This window comes from Gossypium hirsutum, chromosome D02, assembly GCF_007990345.1.
Source record: "Gossypium hirsutum isolate 1008001.06 chromosome D02, Gossypium_hirsutum_v2.1, whole genome shotgun sequence".
Classification (NCBI taxonomy): Eukaryota; Viridiplantae; Streptophyta; class Magnoliopsida; order Malvales; family Malvaceae; genus Gossypium; species Gossypium hirsutum.
Genome location: NC_053438.1, coordinates 7,631,493 through 7,639,191, shown reverse-complemented (window position 1 = coordinate 7,639,191; position 7,699 = coordinate 7,631,493). Strand labels below are relative to the sequence as shown.

General features: G+C 30.5%; 1 non-coding gene across 1 annotated transcript; it reads left to right on the top strand.

Annotated features, from left to right (window-relative positions):
• Window positions 1-2,848: 2,848 nt before the first annotated feature.
• LOC121215035 (U2 spliceosomal RNA) lies at window positions 2,849-3,044 on the top strand. The gene has a single exon (XR_005910771.1). It is a non-coding gene; the product is annotated as a U2 spliceosomal RNA (small nuclear RNA).
• The last annotated feature ends 4,655 nt before the right edge of the window (window positions 3,045-7,699 follow it).

Below are 7,699 nucleotides of genomic sequence, written 5' to 3'. Positions count from 1 at the left end.
GGTTCCAATCCAACTCTCTCAAATTCAAACCATCCTTAACATAATTTTTAAAATTATTTTCAAAATTACTTTTTTAAAATTTATTTGGTTTGTTAAATTGTTTGATTACCCTAAATGTAGAGGTGATCATGGGCCGAGTTGGGCCGGGTTCGAAAAAATTTCGGCCCGCGTCCTAGGCCCGGGCCCGACCCGAAATATGAGCTTGAAATTTTGTCCAGACCCAGCCCGGGAAAAATTCCTAAGCCCGAGCCCGGCCCGGCCCAGCCCATTTTTTTAATAAACACCAAAAATTTATTTTAAAAATAAAAAAATATTTTAAAAATATTTTAAAATTAAAAAAATAAAAAAATAAATATTTGTTATATATTCGGGCCAGGCCGAGCCGGGACTGGGCCAAAAAAGTGGTGCCCGAGGCTTGGCCCGTTTTCTAAATGGGCCTACTTTTTTTGTCAAAACCAATATTTCGGGCCTATATTTTTACCCAAACACTCCCATATTTTGGGCAGGCCATCGGGCCGGGCCGGGCCGCCCGGCCCATGATCACCTCTACCTAAATGTACATAAAAAAATTAAAAAATATTTTTGTCATATTTTAAACAAAAAATTATAATTTAAAATAATAAAAATAAAACTCTTTAAAATTCAAAATAAAAATATTTTTTGAAAATATTTTTAAAATATAAAAAAAATTCTAAAACTTAATGTTATCTAAACCAAATTGGATTGGTTGGATCAGGAATCAGTTGGGGTATCGGCCTGTTGAGTAGTAGAAAATTAGTTGACCCACGAGCTAGTACAGACTAATTGAACCGAGCTAAAAAAACTAGTTGAAGTGATAGTTGAACTAAATTTTATAATTTTAATAATTTTTGGCTTTGGGCAATTAGACCAGTCGTTTTAGGAACCAATTGATTAGACTAATTCGAAATCGATTCAACTGGTTTTTTAGCTTGTTTCAACTAGTCCATACCAGTTCACGAGTCAATCGATTTTTTACCTCTCACTAGATCAATGCCCCAACCATTCCTGATCCAACCTATTCAATTGATTGGTCTGGTTCGGTTTAAATAACAATGAATTTTGTGTTATGAATATTTTATTATTAAGTGGATGCCATCAAGATTTAGATAAGTCTTGATATACTTTGAATTCTAATAGTTATTAGAAGTAGAGTTCTATTTCATTTATACTTATTATGTCTATAAATATAGACTTTAGAGAAGCATTGTAATTATTTCGATTAATTAATAAAATACGCTCTCTTTTTGCTCTCCCATTCTCTTTGTTATTTATTTTCTGCCTTTTATTTTATAACACGTTATCAGCACGATTCTATTTTATTTTATAGTACGATCACTCTAAATCTGCTACTCAAGTTGTTGTCGATTGCCTTGCAAGAGCTATTGCAATTTCAAGTCTTCAATTGGGGCCTACGCACTATATGTAATTATTACCCAAAGAAATTTATATAATCCTTACGTGGGTGATGACGATGATGTTAAAGATCTTCAGATATATTTTATTATAATTTATTTATTATATCATGTTTATTATAATTGGAGACTAATCATGACAACATTAATAGATAGATTCTGATTTGAAATCTACGTATATTTGCAGTGATGTTTATGAAATAAATAATCAATGGAGCTGTTTAAAATGTCTATCCTACTAGATTTGCTGCATTCCCTGAAGATATAATCATGGATCACTAAAAGTGGGAACATAGTAATAAATAAGAGAACAATAAGAGTTCTCAAGATAACTCTTCAAAGGGTAAAAATAATATATGTTATCAATGTGATATGAAATATTATTGACTACGTATGTGGCGTATGCACAAATATTTTATTTCTATTAATATTCTTTGAGGAATGATATGAAAAACCTGAGAGTCTTGGTAGACATATCCAAGCCATCACCATGCTTGGATATGGTTGTAACGGATTAAACTTGGACAGTCAAGTATTGCCCATAGATTATTCAAGGGCCTTGCAATAAAACAAAATCATTCGTGCACTGAAACTTTGACAAGTAATATATGTTTTCTATATCCATAAGATGAAAGGGTTTAGAGGGTCTCCAAAGGCTACTGATCCGATTGTTTAAAGCCCCATAGTCGATGTTCCTACCTAGCAGTTTCAGAACCACCGTAGTTTCCATTTCCTTAAAAGATTCATGGAATCCTATCAGAAAAATCTATTGCAGGAATCCATTGATAGTAGATCTGTTAATATCTCCTTCCAGGAATTCAAGATCATCATCATCCCCCATGCCAGAATTTGTCATCGCCGTTTTAGCAATATTACCGGTTCCAATCCCCATTAGTTTGTCCTTCCATGATAGATTTGGGGTCGGCCTTGGGTCAACCATCATTTCTGTGTTCGCCTCACCGTTGGTCTCTTCCTTCTTAGTATTTCTATCCACATCTTCTTGAGAACCTTCACCATCATCTACTTCCAGATGATTCCCATCACCACCGGATTCCAGAGAAATTTCCATTTTGTTCCAAATAAAAAGTCTTGAAACAAGATAATCTGTATTCTAAAATCCAATTGCTGCTTCTTTGAGCAAAGCCAAAATCCCATTCCTGGCGTGATTTACAAATTGCAAATGTAGCTTTTGTTTTTCAAAGTTTTGATCGTTAGAAAAGTGGTTTTCTTGTTGAATTAATTAGCTTAAGCATGCTTCTTTCAATGTTAAATTTGTTTGTCTGATGCAACTACGGAAACTAAATCTTTGCTGGGATGGTGCCTTGCTCCTTCGCATAAGATCCCACATCAAGGAGCGTACGTAAGAAGAGGCGAGAAGCAGGTTTTAAATAGCGCGATGCTTGACAGAAATGAGCATACCTTTCTCGGCCTTTTGGCTAAGATCAAGTGTAGTATCTGTTCTTATCAGTTTAATATCTGATACGTGGGCCACTGGCTCACATGATATTAAATTTATTTTTGAAGGGAGAGAGTCCATCGCAGTAGCTTGCTATTGGGGCTTTCGGGCGTCGCTCAGGCGTTGCACTATAGCTCGGGCCTGGCGCACTCCACCCAATTCCAGTTCCAATTTTTGTAATTATTTCTTCAAGGTAGAAAGTTAATGGACAATTATGATCAATTATTTCTGCACATTGTAATTATAAGTTGTTTTTTTTAAAGAGAAAGTGAGAAATTTATAAAAAGCAAATAAAAACAGTGTATACAAGACGCAAAGGACCACGACATGGGCAAGTGGTGAAAACAAAGGCAAAACAGAAATCCAGGATAAATACACAAAACATAAGACTGCAGGCAAGAAACAACAACACTAAATAGAATTTGATACATGGGATGGACTTTATTAGATTAAATTTAGCAATATTGTCATTTTTCAAGTTTAGAACTCAGCTTTCTTACAACTCATTTTCGGATGGGATCCCGGGATTCTTAGGTTGAATTGTCTCTCACTGAATGAAAAGTTGTCTTTTAGTTCCGCAACATATTCTAAGACACATTTTTTCGAGCTTAGATCTCAAATATGATCATTTTAATAAAAAAATAATCCATTTAAATAAATTTGATACTTTAAATAAGTAAATTACGAGTCAACCAAATCCGACGAGTAAGTTCGTAAATGTTATTATTTAATATTTACGAGTCAAATATGATTTTAAAAATATTTTTGATATGATAATTTATGCTATTTGAATGATTAATTAAGTTCAAGTGGTAAGACCTTAAGGTCAAGTGGTTCTAAAAAATGAGGTATCGAGACCTCGTTTCTATAATCTGAGCCGTAAATAATTTTTATAAATATTTACGGAGTGTCATTAAGGTGGTATCAAAGTTTCGTTGAAAAATTTTAACGTTTCGATAGTTAATTAATTAAAAAGACTAAATTGTAAAGATGTAAAATTTAATCACTATTTGATTTGAGTGATTAAATGGTTAATTGAATAAAGAAAAAGAGACTTAAATGGTAATTAAATCATGGTCAAAGTTTTCAAGCGGTGGTGTTATGATTGATCCACTAGCTTTTGGATTAATTTTTCTTTTACTCCTAATTAGTTTGGGATTAAATTGTAAATAAGTTTATTTAGTTAGAATTTAATTAAATTGAAGGATCAATTGTGAAACTAAACCTCCTTTGATGGTAATTATGTCATATATTTATGTGATGGACAAATATGGACATGACTTTGGTGTTTTATTTATTTATTTAACCAATGGCAAAATGGTAATTTGATAGTTAAATTAAATTAAAATAAATCAAAATGTTTTATATTCATTTTGGTGCCTTCTCCTTCACGAATGAAAAAGAAAAAATATATCATGGAAGCTTCAAGTTTTGGCCATTCTTTTGATGGTGCATGTAAGTTCAATTTAGCCTCGTTTCCAATAATTTTTATGTTTTTGTGATCGTTGCAATTAGGTCCAGCTAACCCGTACCTTCGATTTTGAAACTGTTAAAGATTGTGAATGTTGCCATTGATGAATCTATATGATTTTAGTTATAAAATGATGAATTTGAGATATTGGTTGATATTTGGTTGATATTTAAAAGTATTTTGTTAAGTAATTTTGATGAATTTTTTGATTAAGGACTAAATTGTTGAAATAGTAAAAATACAAGGGTTTGTTGTGAAATTATTGCAAAAATGAGCTGTAATAAATGCCATGAATATTCAGCTATCATGGTTTTGCATTAAAAATGGTTAATTTGCATGTTTTCAACTTAGTGACTAAATTGAATAAAAGTAAAACGTTAGGGGTAATTTTGTAAAATTGTAAAAATACTAAATTTCATAAAATAAATTGTTTTATTGTCTGAATTAATAAATTGAATGAAATTATTAATTTAGATCAAGGTCGAGGGGAAAATATAGGAGAATGGAAAATTACCAAAATGCCCATGTACTTTTACATTTTTGCAATTTAGCCAAGTAAGTTCGTACGGTTAGAATTTAAAATCAATACGAATTTTTGAGTAGATTAACATGGGACAACTTGAATTTTCTGCAATATGAATTTTTGATTGCTCAGATTGGATTGAACACGGGATAGAGTACAATCGTGATTTGGTGTGTTGGAGGGATTGACTCTTGTGAGTATCTGGTGTGTTGGTTGGATTGACAATGTACTCATATCCATAAGTCATTCTTCGTATGAAATATCTCAGTAAGGTAAATTGTTTAATGAATTTGAAAGATTTGTTATTTATTGAATATTGACCTGAACATAAATGAAAATGAGATACATGAGTTATGTACTCGTGAATTGAGTATTGAATGGCTAATGCCAATGTATAAACAATTGTGGTTTGATATATGAATAGCTATTTATATAGCAATTGTGTGAATTGGGACATTGTTAATCAAATGAAAGATGTTAGCATGCGCAATTTGAGTATAGTACAAAATGATGTTGAAATGATGTGCTAATATGTATGAATTCAAAAGGTTGACATATGATAGTTGTGATTTTATTCATTAATATTGTTTATATTTAAATTGTGCATTTTGTATTTCTATAATCCGAACCTAGTTACTAATTGTTGTATTTTTATTTTAATGCATATGGTAAGTGGTTGAGGTGAGTATTTGACACTTTGATATTGATTAAATTAAAGTTGATTGAAATGAATTGAATTGGATATTGGTTGTATTTGGAAAGTGAATTGGAACCCTATTAACTGTATCAGGCTGAGTCAGATATAGATGGCATGCCATAGGATAGGAAGAGTTCAGAGATTTCTTTGACTTCGAGTCGATGAGGCACTGGGTGCCAATTTACTTCGGTTTAACCAATGAGACACTGGGTGTTAATTTATATAGCGCTGGACGCAGTTACTACTTCGGATTTATCCGATAAGGTATTGGGTGCTAAACTGGTGTGTTGGTTGGATTCGTGTATCTATCCGAATCCAAGTCGTGTTAATAGGAGTAATTAAATAAAACGGTACTATGATTGATATTAGATGATATTGTATGAGAATTGAAAATGGGATAGTGATTTGAAGCATGAAAATTAGTTATATACATAAATGCACTAACTTGTGTATTGATGATGGTGATTAGGCTTATGTCAAGCTTGAGATTATGATTGATGTATATGCTTATGTCTGGTATTATATAAATGAAACGGTAAGTTCATAATTGAATGTGATATGATGAAAAAGGGATTGATGAGTTGAATAATGTACTTATGTATGAGAAATTACGTATGTTATTGTTGAACTTACCTATGTTATGAAAAAATATATTAATTAGTTAATTGATGTTTTTAGTTAAGTTTATGTTTAGTAAATAGAATGAAAAGTAAGAAAAGGAAGTTATCCGTAGTTTATGAAAATGTTAATGATGGTGTAAAATGTTTTATAAAATTTTATTATGTTAAAAATGAATAGATATATGATGTTGATAGACTTACTCATTTATGAGTTAGTGGTTATGTAGTTGATAAATCTTGAGGCATTGGTATAGCTTATATTTATCATATAAAGTTTATTATTGAATTGGAATATTATGTTTAAAGTTTGTACGAGCTTACTAAGCATTCATTGCTTACATAGTTGTTTATCACTTACTTTACAGATTATCGGAAGCTCGATCGGGTTGGAAGCTCGTCGGAGATCTATCACACTATCCAACGATTATATCTATAGATTTTGATATCTTGGTTAAGGTTATAATGACATGTATAGGTGGATTATGTCTAATGTTTAATTGATGAGTTTGGTATATATATATGTCTAATGTCTAATGTTGATAATTATGGCATGAAATGTTGTCTTGAATTTGAGGTACTTAAGGTACTATTGATATCTTGTTGGTTATGGTTAATATGGTCAACTTGATGCATGTTTAGAAATAATCAAAGTTGGTATATGTTGTATCGATTTCAATATGGCCAAGACATGGTATGTTTTGGAAAAGTCTTGAATAGAACAAATTTATTTGAACAAAGTTTATTTAAGCTACATCACATATCCAGACCACATAATCATAAACTACAACATAAATAATTATACAATTCATCAAAGTCTTAGAATGAATTGAATAATTACAGATTTAATTATTCTAATTGACAAGGCAATCATTCGAAACTATCCAATATCGGCCGAATACTTAATAAACCTAAAAAAATGTAATTAAAACAAAAGATGCGGAAATACAAAAATTAAGTATCATGAATTTATTAATTCAAATTATTTATTTTGATTTGAAAATCAAATTATTCTAATAATAGCTCTCTATTTTTTATTTTTCTTGTAAGTAAATAACAATAAGTTTATAAGTATTATATTATTAAATGATGAAATTAAGAAATTAAAAAATTTATGATCTTATCCTCCGAGTATTTAAGATATCTTGAAATTTCACAACAAATTAGAATGTGTTGCTTTAACAATGAAAAAGAAATTGTCACCTTGATTTATAATCATCAACTCTTTTTTCTTCTTGCACCATACTTTGTTCTCATCATCAATTTCTACTTTTTTGATGCATTTTTTACAAGCATCATGCCAAGGTTTATCTTTATTGGTGATATTCATTATAATAGGTGGTGGAATCATAAAACTTTTTGGGCCGAAATTAAATTGTATATTTTTACAATAATAAAAATGTAATTTCATTATTTTAATAATATATATTTTTATAATTTTTTAAAAAATTAAATCAAATTTTTATTATTTTTAGGGAGTTAATGTGTAATTTTACTATTAA